This window comes from Nannospalax galili, unplaced genomic scaffold, assembly GCF_000622305.1.
Source record: "Nannospalax galili isolate Female #2095 unplaced genomic scaffold, S.galili_v1.0 scaffold681, whole genome shotgun sequence".
NCBI classification, from domain to species: domain Eukaryota; kingdom Metazoa; phylum Chordata; class Mammalia; order Rodentia; family Spalacidae; genus Nannospalax; species Nannospalax galili.
The window spans coordinates 167748-180927 of record NW_008345052.1 but is presented as its reverse complement, the minus strand read 5'-3'; the positions used below and the strand labels follow the sequence as shown (position 1 = coordinate 180927).

Genomic DNA, 13180 nt, shown 5'->3' with positions numbered 1-13180 from the left:
CCAGGTAGACTGGTTGCATTTCTTTGGAATAAAGTCTGTCCTTTGTTACCCTGACTAATTCATGGAGTCAAACACACAGAAAGATGCTCAATTGCTATCTTTCCCCTGAATACTATATAGTGTTTTAAAAATGAATTTTTCTTGTTTTTTTGAGAATTTCATAGGTATCATATTTACATCATTTTCACCCTTCCCTCTCTTCCTTCAACTATTTCCATGCCCCCTTATCCCTCTTAAATTTGTGATCTCTTTAAATGCTGTTGTTAACATATATTATAAAAATCATTCAATTTATTGGCTTAAATTTATACCTGGGCATCCTATTGATTTGGGCATCCACTATTTCTTTCTGAGGAACTTTGTTATTTCTGTATAAAATAGTTCTTGATCTTTGTAGTTCATATCCAGAAATTTTATTGTATTCCTTTATCTCATCTAACAGTTCTAAAGCGGTTTTGTTATTTTGGTTTTGGTTTTTGTGAGTTGGGGCTCCCGGTAGCCCCAACTAGCCTTAAACTCACCGTGTAGACAAGGCTGGCCTTGATCTTACAGAGATCCACTTGCCTCTGCCTCTAGAGTGCTGGGATTAAAGGCGTGTGTCACCACATCCAGCTGAGACTAGGGTTTTTGAGACAGGGTCTCAGATATCCCAGACTGACTTAGTATATAGCTGAGGATGGTCTTCAATTCCAGATCCTTCTTCCTCTACCCATCTCAAACATAAATACTGTTAACCATTTAGCAAGAAAGTCTTGTTCCTTTTTTCCCCACTCCTTAGAAATCTGTATTTTACGTTCTGGTTATATATATATATACAACTAGTCTAATCTCGATGAGTGGAATCTTACAAGATCTATTGTTTTGCATTTGACTTATTATACTTCTATGCATGTTATAAAGACAGTGTAGTAAAATTCATTCCAATCCATTCCTTTTTATAGTTCAATGATATTTGACTGTATGTATACACCATGTCTTTTATATCCATCCATCTGTTGATAGACTCTTGGGTGTGTTTCACCTTACCTCTACTGTGAAAACTGTATCAATGAATTGGATTACTAGTATTTGTTTTAATAGCAGTGTCTTTGTTTCTCCATTGCTGTGACAAAACATTCTGACCAATTCCAACTTGGGGAGGAAAGGGTTTATTTAGCTTACATATCACTGGTCACAGTTCATCTGGGAGCCCAAGGTAGGAACTCAGGGCAGGAACCTGGAGGCAGGAGCTGGAGCACAGGCCATAGGCTTACTGGCTTGCTCCCCTGGCCCCTGCTCAGCCTGCCTCCTTATGCAACACAGGCCCACCTGCCCAGGGGTGGCACCACCCACAGTGGGCTGGGCCCTCTCACATCACTCAACAATTAAGAAGGTACCCCATGGACATGGCCACAGGCCAGTCCAATGAACGAAATTCCCCAGTTGAGATGCCCTCAACCCAGGTGTGTCAAGTTAACACTAAAGCTATCCAGCACAAGCAGTTTGCAATTTTTAAAATTATTATTTTATTTTATGTGTATGAGTTTATTACCTGCATGTATGTAAGTATACCCGTGTTGTACAATGCCCACAGAGGCCAGAAGAGGATGTCGAATTCCCCTGAAACTGGAGTTATGGACAGTTGTTAGCCACCATATACATGCTGGGAATTGAACCCAGGTCTTCTGCAAGGGCAGCCAGTGCTCTTAACTGCTGAGCCATCTCTCCACTCCCTGCAGTTTGCAATTTTTTGATAAATACCTGAGAGGTGACTTGCTGGACCATATGCTGATTGTATTTATAGTTTTAGAAGGGATCACAGCCTTGAATGCCAAAGTAAACTTCAATTTACAATTTATAATACACAAGGGCTTCTAATTTGCCCATATTTTTACAATATTTATTATTTTCCTTAAACAGTTATGGCTGTCGTGGCATGTTATATGCTGTTGTTTTTCATGTACTTCTCTAATGACTAATGATGTTGAGCTTTTCTTTTTAATATGGTACTGTATGAATAGAAATACCAGGTTCAATAGACAATGAAGCCAAGAAAACCAGTGACTTTCTATCACACCGTTCAGCAGGAGGGAGCTGCTGAGTGCAGATACCATGCAGTGCATGAGCCTGCTTTTAATACGCTTCCACTGACCATACCCACCTCTTCTCTGGAGAACTGTCTATTGACACCTCTTATTTTTTCATGGAGTTATTGTTTTGCTGTTATTGAATATAGAAGCTTCTTATACACTCTCATGTGATATATATTCTCCAGTTTTCAGGAAGCAGTTTTTGAAACTCTGATCCATTTTGTTGTTTCGCATGTATGATATAGGTAAGGTAAGTCATTCTTTGCATGTGACTGTTCATTTTCTCTCTCCTGCCTACATTTCCCAGCTCATGGATTGGTATTGATATTTCTGAGCCTGTTTGGTATTGGACATTCTTATGGTTTAAATGTGAACTGTCCCCCAAAGTAGTCCCCAGCTGGTAGTATTAGATGTGGAAATTTTCCAGCTGTGGCCTAGTTAGCAGAAGTGGTTCAGAGGGATGGTTCTAGAAGGTTATATCCACTTCTGGCTCTAACCAAACTCTCTGCTTCTTGATTTTCTAAGACATGAAAAAAATCCATGCCATATCACCACACATAGTAATCATATCATCACAGATGAAGCCATCTACCACCATGCCTTTCCTACCATGATGGCCTGTACTCTCTAAATCTGACCCAAATTAAACCTCTCCTCACTCAGTTTTCTGTCAGATATTCTGTCACAACAATGAGAAAAATAAGCAATCAATACATTGGCACCTCCTTTCAAATGGCTCAGCTTCTTTTCACAAAGAGGCCTAGAGTCATGATGAGTGTGAGATACCTTTGTCCTATCCTCTCTGAACACAGCCACCAAGAGTTTTTCTAAAACATGATTCCAGGGAACTGCCCCAACTGCCTCTCCTTGTATGAGTAACACAGGCCAAGCACTGAGTGTCCAGTCTGCCCCGCCCTACTCCTCACAGCAAGGATTAATTAGTCTAATGATTGGGGAAGCTGGGGTGAAGGGAGGAAGGCCCTGGATGCAGGCACTACTGGGGAATAGAAGTCTATCCAGGGAAGCAAAGGTAGTTTCACATCTCAAGCAGAGGACTCCAAGAAGTTCTGTGTAGGCACCCAGGGCCATGGTCTAGAAATTTTTTTGAGGCAACATGGAAACCTGTGATTACAAGCAATAAGAGAACTGGTCTGATCTACATGAGGCTAACATAATCAAGAATACTAGCATAGGGAACTTGTTGAAGTGGGTAGGGAGATGGGTACAGGAAGTTAGACCCAGGACCAGGAATAATATCACTCAGGAAGATTGTGATACAAGCAGAATCCATCTGGCAGTGGACTTCTAAGGGACTATACTATGAAGAAGAAATGCATAAAGAATGGACATCCTCTCCCACTAGCCATACTCAGTAGCCCACCTGTCCTTCTCACAGCTCTTGTCAGACAGTTATCTATCTCGTGAGCATCTTGAGAAGCTTTTTGGACCCTATGTGTAGGGAACAGAAGGCCATAAGAGCGAGTTTATGCTTAGATAACATGGTTCTGATATAGATATCCAGGATGAATCAACAAAAATATGAATGACACTGGACATCTGATAGGATGATAGGTCAGCTAATGATGCCTGATACTAGATATCTGGGGAACCTAAAAGTAAGCAGTGATTAAAATCTGTAATATACCTAATACTGGAAAAATGCTACTTTTGTGTGACTCTGTATAAATATAGCCTTGAGGTCAAGGGTATATACCTTCACCCTGTGCCTTCACTTTTGCCTTTGCCAACCAGTCTGTGTAGACCTGTGTGCCCATTTGCATGTGTGCTTGTGCCTGCCTGTGCCTGTCTGGGTGTGCCTGGGTGCCTGGCACCAGGCCAGTATCTTCTTGCCTAGCATCCTATGTGCTGGTAAATAATGTCCTATTTGCCCTCAACTCCTTGCATTCTCTTCAACCTCCTGGGCTCCTATGATCCTCCTCAGTTCCTAACATCAGAACTTAGACCTCACATTAGTTATCAGAGAAGCTGACAAGCGACTGGTGACATGATCATGATTTTATTTTCATGTCTTATTTGAGCTGTGAAAAGAAGATCCCTGAAGCCCCAAAGCTATACCACATCTAAAGGCTTTCCTGCTCTAGCAAAGATGGACTGTACACAGGACCTATTCTGAAGGGTTGTGTGAGCAATGTTAGCCCTATGCTGGAAGCCAGATCTCTTCCCCCTGGCAGGTGAACTTGTCCCTCTGAACATACAGAGAGGAGCCTTGGCTACATGGGAGCCTCAGAGGCTATGCAATTATAGGGATTCAGGGCACATGGGAGAAAGTACCCAAAGCTGTCTACCATATGTGAAAACTACATCATGTTGCTCTGGAGTCCTAGTACCAGACATCACCTCCTTCTCCCTCCTCAGAAGGGAATTATCTCCTCTTCAGCCCTCTTTTTTCTTCATCTTATTCCCAAAGAATATACCACAAATGACATTGGGAACCTTATTACAGGAAGGACAGAAGATAGAAAGGCTTCACTGAGAGACAATCAGGTGGGCAGAGACCATGTAGCTTCAATTCTGCTGCTGTGAAGCAACTTAGGAGAGCAACTATTTATTTGAACTCACAATTCCAGGTTACAGTCCATCATGCCAGGGATGCCAAGACAGGAGCTCAGCTAGTCATGTCATATCCACAGTCAAGAGCAGAGAGAAATGAAGGCATGCGTGCTTGTTTGCTTTTATCATTCTTACTCAGTTCAGGACCCCCTGCCTCTGATGTGCTGCCACTCACAGTGGGCTAGGTCTTCCCATGTCAATTAACCTAATTAAGACAATTCACCACAACCATGCCCAATGGCAAATCCAATGTAGATGATCCCTCATTGAGACTCTCCTAGTGATTCTAAGTTGTGCCAGTTTGACAACTACAGCTAAGCAGCACATTTAGAAGATACTTGGTATGACAGTTAGGGAAGGACTATGCTATGCTGGCTGAGCAGTAGCTCTTAAAGATACACACGTCCTAAGCCTGGAGAATATATATGTCTTGTTATTAAGTAGATAAAATGCAATTACAAAGGTGCTTTTAATATAAAGGCGATATAAAGAAAAAAGCAGAGTTGAAGATGCCAACCATTTTGAATATTAATGAGTTCTACCGCTCTAGAAAATAGAAAAAGAAAGAGAAGACTTTGACAGTGCTAAGGTGTATGGCCCTGAAATTATTTAATAGTCTCTGTTCCAATAAAACTCAGATTAAAAGTCTGGTCTCAAAATTATAAGGGAGCAAATTTCTGTACTTGAAGTCACTAAGTGGTAGTAGCTTATGACACCAGCAGTAGGAAGCAGCAGGGGGCTATAGAAGCTCATATGGAAACAGTCAGGCAGCAGAGGACAGGGGCAGATAGACAGAGGCAAGGCAGGTGACCAGGAACTAGAAGGGCAGTCAGAGATGCAGCCAAAGGGGAGACAGACAAACAGGGAGGTGCTTGGAGGCCAGTTAGAGAGAGGAAGGTAGAAAACTGAGGGGGCAGGAGACATGAGAGCAGGCAGATGGGGAGAAGGGCAGGGATGCAGAGACAAGGCAAGATGTCTACAGATGAATCATGGACAAGAGCAGTAGATAATGTGAAAAGGAGAAGGATGGCATGCAGTGGGCCATTAGAGCTGTCTTCCTCCACCAGGATTATTAGCTCTTTCTGAGACGCAGGTAGATCCCGTTCTTGAACTTTAATACAATTCGTGAGGTGGGGATTGGAATCCTGCTGGGATCTGGCAACAGCTCAAAGAGGAGCAGGGTCAGCGCCACAGCCACCTTCAGCTCATTCATGGCAAACTGTTTCCTGATGCAGTTCCTGGGCCAGAAAGGGACAGTAAAATGAGAAGTGGTCTAAGCGTCTGTTGAACTGAGGACTGGCCTCTGAGCCTCAGTCCAGATCTTGCTATTCAGAGCCCTCCCTCATGTCCCAGTGGAAACACTTTTCTTATAGTTTCCATACCCACCTCAACCCCCTATCTTGGTTTGTGTGCTCCTCTCCTAACATGTCCTCTTACTCTTCCAGGGGTACCCTAACCCTAGTCTTGCTCTCTGCATAGAGACACACAGAATCTCTATTTAAATATTACCAGCCCTCTGGTGCCCAGAGTCCAACTGCGTGACTCCTTAAGATGTTAATCATTGGTACATTCACTCGCTCTACCACTGATTCTTCAGTGGGAGCAGGGGAGACTGGTCACAGCAACAGTAGAGATGGGATGGTCACATTCTCAGGGATCAGCATCTAGATCCAAAAACAGTTTATGATCCTGAGATGGGAATTAGAGTTAAGTAGAGCAGCTCCTAGAGAATGAAACGGGTTAAGTATCTTCACACCGCTGTACCATCTGCATTCCACTCAGGGGTCAGGCTCCAGCCTCTCCTCAGCAACTCAGCCCACCAGCCTTCTACTTCTACTCAGAAATGCTATTGAATGTCTCAGCTGTAATTACACTCTGGGAGCTGCTATTCCAGTCTTACCTGTCTATTCCCACTTCCTACCTCAGCTCATGTTGAGGTCGCTGAGAATATCTTCCTTCCCCAATGCCTCTACATTCTCAGGGTGCAGGCCAGTGAACAACTGGCCCTCACTTATCTATTGATTGTTCCCTCTCTTCCTGATCCTAAAGCACCATTTGGTGCTTAATTCAAGAATCCATCACAGTCCAGGTTATAAGACACAGTCATGAGCAGGGAACTTGCTACAACTGTCCAATGAGTTATACATGAGTGAAAGAATGAAGATAGAAATGCTGTCTGTGTTATATATAAGTTTGCTTCTGTACAGATTTCTGGTCTTGTAACTGAACCAGTGGTAGAATCCTGTATCTCATCAGAGAACAAAGCAAAGAGAAACAGCTTTAAAGTATTGCTGCATTTGAATTGCTTTAGTTGAATTTTCAAAAGTAAAATGCAAGGAAGATAAATATTTCCACCTAGGAATTGAGCTACGTGCTAGTCTGCTGACCCCCCTCCAAATGGTGGCATCATAGTTTTAGGCAACATCTAAGATGAAGTCCCTTAATTCTGAGATGAACTTGGATGTCCTAGAAACTGCCTTCTGTTCTGTGAGAGTTGATTTAGCATTGTGGAATTCACAGAATTATTGAATTAGAAAAACCTTTGTACCGATTCTTATGAAGTTTTGGCAGTTTGTATTCCATCGATGAGTCCCAAATTTGTGGAATTCCACAGCAGCTCCTTTGCATTTTGTCTAACTCATTGGCTATTTCATGTCAGTTTGTCATTGTATATACCAGCTATGCTACACACCATAACTTATAGTTCATTTTCTTTGGGCATAATTTAATACTCTCATTATTGTTCTTGATACCATTAGACTAGGTAAACACTGACTGTTTTATGCAGCAGTCCCTCTCTACATACAGAATTTTGTCAACTTGGAAACTATATACAGATTATGAACATTAATATACAGTGAAAATTTGGGGGACTAGAAGCCAAAAATGTGAGATGACATTCACTGGTATTCAACATACTTTAACTTTCATAACATTAGCAGAACGATCAGCAAGATCCTCTGGAACTTAAAATACATTAAAATAGATTGTGTTATATAATACATTACACTCTGATATCACATACATGTTATTTTATATGTGCATCAACAATTCATTGCACAGTCTAATTAGTGAATTGCTACATTGAGATTTGAGGGAGATAACTACTTAGCCCAGAACCAGAAAACATGTCAGAGAAATGCAAACATTAAGACTTCTGACAATACACAGGACATAGTGGAGAACATAATACTAGTTTCCTAGTCAATAGTTATCATATTAAACGGACTCTTAATGATGTATTGTTATACCCAGAGATTAATGTATCTCTTAGCTCTCATCAGAGAAGTTTCCTTATGTAACTGTAATTAACACAGAAACCCACAACTGGGCAATATACAGAGAACAAGAGGCTACACGGTGCTTACCCCCAAATAGGACACCTACATCAAACTTCTGCCCTCGAAGGCTCAGGACTCATTCCAGAAGAGGGTATGGAAAGGTTGTAGGAGCGGAGATGGTGTGTGAACACAAGGAAATGGAATTTTCCAGACAGCTGGTCAGTTATTCATATGAATAGTAGTAGCATACACAAGTCCCATGCAAGCTCAAACCAGAAAAACATCCAATCATAGATATGAGGAGGCAGGTAAGAAGCTCCAGCCCCATCTAAGGAAACTGAGGCAACAGCCGGGTGCTGGGAGGGGCAGAGACAGTCTCTTTCAAGTACAAGATTCTTGGTAGGTTAACTGGGCTCCAGTGAATGGACCCACACAGAAGGACATTTGGAGACACAAATTAAATTCCACAGGGCTTATTATATATAATAGAGTACATTAAATTGTACAGGGGGCAATGGGAGAGGTGGGGATGGGGAGGAAATCCAAATACCATCAAATTATATTATCTGAAAACTGCAAAAATTCAATTTGAAAATGAAAAAAGACTCCTGACAGTTTAAAGGCAGGCTTGACGGCAACATGAAAGACATAATTTCAAAATGAAAATTCAAAGCACTGGGGAATTACCAAAATGACCTAATCTTTGTCCTAGACTCTGTGTACATGTATGCGGGGGCGGGGAAGAGGGGAATGTGGACTGTATGTGTGAGTGTATGTATGCTTACCTATGCAAACACCTGTGGAGGCCACAGGGCAACTTCCGCATCTTCCTGTATCACCCCCTACCTTATTTATTTGAGAAAAGGCCCCTCATTTAACCTTGAGTTCACCACTTCAGCTAGACTGGCTGGCCAGTGACCTCCAAGAATCTATTTGTGAGTGGACCACCAGAGAGGGACGATTTCTGGCCTCCCTCTGGCCTCCCTCAGGCAGAGGGCCTGAGAATGCAGGGGACTGCCTGAGAGGCCCCGGATCCTGCCTCCACGTGGTGGTCCTTTTAGTAAGATGATGGTATACAGCAGTCCTTTCTGCACAAAATAACTACCATCATCACGAATTCAGCTGAGCCTGATCACTAAACGTGGTCACAATTGGGCTTGCTGACGGTTGTGCTCGATCATTAAAGGAGAGCCAAGCAGGGTCATTGGAGCCTCGCTGGAGTATCCAACCACTCTTCCCAGCTAACTGAATGTAATTTGACCATAATCACACATGGCCTCCTGGATTTGGGGAGAGCTAAAGCATACAATCTGGGGAAGGCTGGGAAGAGGAGGCATGACCCAACGTGGGTTAAGGCTTTCCAGTGTGCATACCCTCAGGTCATACATACACCTCACCAACCCCTCAGTTATCTGACAAGTAAGCTCAATAAATTCATTTGTTCCCCAGTAAAACTTTAATCAAACATTGGTTTGACACTAGAACATTAAAAGGGAATAGCATTGCTTAGCATCCCCAGAAAAAGAAGTCTCACAGCAGACAAAACTTTATTTGTTAATGCTATTATGTCTCATAATTATTTTTTTTAAAAAAGAAAATGGGAATGTAAAAGATGTTAAAAGGATATTGGAAATGGAGATATTTTCCAAAATAGAGAAAAAGAGAAAGCCTAAGCAATGATGAAGTTCTGTTTAGGTTTGTTATGATAAAGGATGAGACAAAAATAATATATACACAATCTTAAAATTTCTGTGGTCACAGTTTGGTCAACTAGTTTAAGGAACAAAATATATATCTAGTCAAGGTTTATCTAAAAATATTTGCTTTTTTACCCAAGCCTTATCTATATGGCACATGGTAATTAAAAGTACCAGACTGGTGGAACTAACCTTATTGGATGTTTAACAGCCATAGTTTGAGGCATATACTAATGTGGTCAGAGGGATTTAAAGGACAGTTTTTGCCCCTGGTCCTCCAAAGTCAACTAAGTTCCAGGGGACTATGGAACATCTCTCAAAATGTCCTGTAACTGTGGTGAGTCACCTGTCCTCTTGTTCAGGAGGACATGGAGACCCCACGAGATGGACTTGAACCAGTGTCCAGTCTACAAAGACTAGGGTCAACTCAGAGGAAACATTTCATTCATGCTTCCAAGTGAAGCCAGACATGGTCGAGCAGGACCTTTGACTTATCTTCACATAGATAGAACTGGTAAAAGAAAGGAGCTAGGAGCTCCTCCCAAGCCCATGTAATCCCTGAGGGACAGATCCTCAAATGACCTTAAGTATAAAAATAAATTGATTTATTTGGACCAACTGTACGGTCTTAAACACCCAAAAGGGAAGTATAGCCAAAGAGTAAAGGCATCAGTATATTTCTTTAAGAGTTCAAGGGATTACGCTTCCCAGACATTAGGCTTAAGTTCATATAAAAACTTATTTAGACAATTATTTCTCATTGATGATTTTGTTCCTACCAGAAAGTGCTGTTCAGATGTAAAACTTCAAATCTTGGTCTCCAATACTGTAGTGCCCACCTGTAGCTAAGGGAAACAACCAGTTGTTTTTCTAAAATGATGGATAAATTTGTTTTCTTCCCCTATCTAGAAACCTTTGAGAGGGAACTGACACTGATCCTAACCACTCCAAGAGCAATAAAATACCTGAAAAAATTCTGAATCCATCACTCCAGAGTCCAGATTTGGCAGACAAAAGAAAAATGAGGAGGAACCCAATAGAGGGATGCTTTTGAAAGCCCTTGTCAAGAAACAATGGACTCATATGAACGAAAATTGCCCTGTTCTGACTTTTTTCTAGTTCTCTAGCTAGAACTTGAAATGCTAATTACTCTTGCCCTTACTTCTCCTTCACATCTCTTATTCACAATTCAAAGACTTTCTTTTCCCCCTAGAGATAAGAGTTATGCAATTTGGGAGTCTTTAGATAGACCCATTGAAGGGTACTCCAATTGCTTCACCTTGCGTCCCTGTTTAGCATGGAAGAAGCCAGAGCAGTCTGAATCCTGATTCCCTATTGGCAATTTGGGTAACCTCTTCAGAGGATGGTATGATAAGAATAGGAGGTAAGAATTGGCTAGGCAGTTAGGGTAAAAAGACCACAAAGAAAAGTAGCCAGTTTCTTGGCTAAAGCTCACAATGTCCTTGGGCCTTTAGCAACATACTCTGTACCAAAGGCCAAAAATGTTGAAAGTACGTGGGAGCTTGTATCTAATCCTTAAAAGATTTTAGGGTTACCTCTTCAAGGGGGGGAGGATGTTAGAGTAGCCAAAAGCCCCATAAAAATAAAGAGTACATGAAGTTATTACAAAAAGGTGATGGGGAGATATGGGGGTAGTTAGAGGTGAGGGAGTGGGCATGGATCTGATCAAAACACCTTATATGCATGTATGAAATTTGCAATAAGTTATTTATTTTAAAAAAAGAATCTATTTGTGTCTACCTACCTAGTACTAGAGTACAGATGTGTGTACCACATCTGACTTTTATATGAGTTCTGGGAATCCAAACTCAGGTCTTCATGCTTGTACAGCAAGCACTTTATTCACTGAACCATCTACCTAGCCCATCATTGATTTTTAAGTGGATACTAGGAAGAGCAGCGAGTTAAAATCTCTGTACTGTGTATTAACATGCCACCTATCGTTTGGCTGCAGAAACACACCTGTGGTAAGTTCTTCCCACAAATACCAAGTAAATTAAACCCAAATGGACCACATAGAGAGCAAGGGGATCACAAATTCACAAACATGCCAGAGACTCCACTTTTCTCACACTCATTTCCACATGCAGAAGTATCACCTTGACCTCCTGAGACAGAAAGGAAAGCATGGCTATGTCGGGCAGATCTGGTGCAAACTGAGAAGGGTCAAACACCTGCAGGGCAAAGACAAGGGCCAGGATCAATGGGAGTCAAGCATCTGCTTCAACGTACAAGGGATCAGAACATCTTGATTTGGGAATTGAGGAGGAATTGGTCCCAAGAGATCTTCTCTTTCCCTCTTCAGTTTCCAGGTCCCACATACCTCTGGGTTTGACCATACATTTGGGTTATGGTGAAGGGCATACGAGGAGAGCGTGACTGTGACACATTTGAGACAGAAAGGATACGCAATAAATAGTAATTATGCCAACAAGGTAGGGCTCCACCTTTAGCCAGTAGAGGACATGCATGCACAAATGGCCTATTTGTCAGAAATTGCCACTTTTAGCAGAATGATCCTATCACAAGGAGCGTGTATATGGAGGGAGGGGTGCTTAGCAAGGGCTATTAAAAAACCGTTAGCCTGGCAGGGACAGCACTTAAGTATAAGAGGCACACTGTTTATAGTAAGTGAAATGACAACTCACAATCATCAGTTGTCTTCCATCAACCATTGTAGAATATATTAACTCACAACACAACCTCACAAGAAAGCCATTGCTTTACACCCATTTTTCAGATGAACTACTGGAGTCTTAAGAAGCTGACTATCTTAAGTGTGACAGAGCTGAGATAATATCTTGAATGTGACAGAGCTAGGATGTGACACAGCTGGGTTGTACCCAATGGATAGTTAGCTAATGTGTATTTTCTTACCATGGCAGGGAACCTAAAACTTATCATCAGTTACTACTTTTCATCAATACAAGGATTCTTGACAAACTAGGTCACATTTCATTGATGGCATGGAATTCCCAGAACTCTTTTGCTTGCCTCCACCCAAGAAGAGAGCCATATCTTTCTAGGACCTGTTTGATTATTTTTCAACATTTAATATTTTAAGTAATGGGATTTCCAGGCCTAATATCTGGAGATGACATTTAAGTAGAGACTGGCATTTATTTCTTGGGACTTTGCTGAAGAAAATCTCAAGACTTTATAACCTCATACCAACATCAAAGCAATAATCCAATTTTCTGATAAGTAATAAGACTCAGTAAAGTTCAGAAATGCTGAATCAACATGGAATTCCCATTCTCTCTTCCTCCTGCTGAGTACTTAGGTGAATGGGTCTGGGAAGCTCATACCTTTGGGTAAGGAGCATCCATCAGGGAAAGTGACAGGTGTGCTGAGCTTTCGACTCACAGATGGCACTGGTGGAGCCCAGAAGCATGGATATAAATTCATCAGGTAGGTTTCGATGGTAATGTTTTTCACATCTACTAATTAACATGAAGCTTCTTCCTCAAATATAACTCATTTTTTATTGATTGATTTTTTGTGTGTATTTCATACAGAACATCCCAAACAATCTTATTCA

General features: G+C 41.6%; 1 pseudogene; it reads right to left on the bottom strand.

The window, feature by feature from the left end:
• Positions 1-1986: 1986 nt before the first annotated feature.
• LOC115071726 lies at positions 1987-2101 on the bottom strand (annotated as a pseudogene).
• Positions 2102-13180: the final 11079 nt, after the last annotated feature.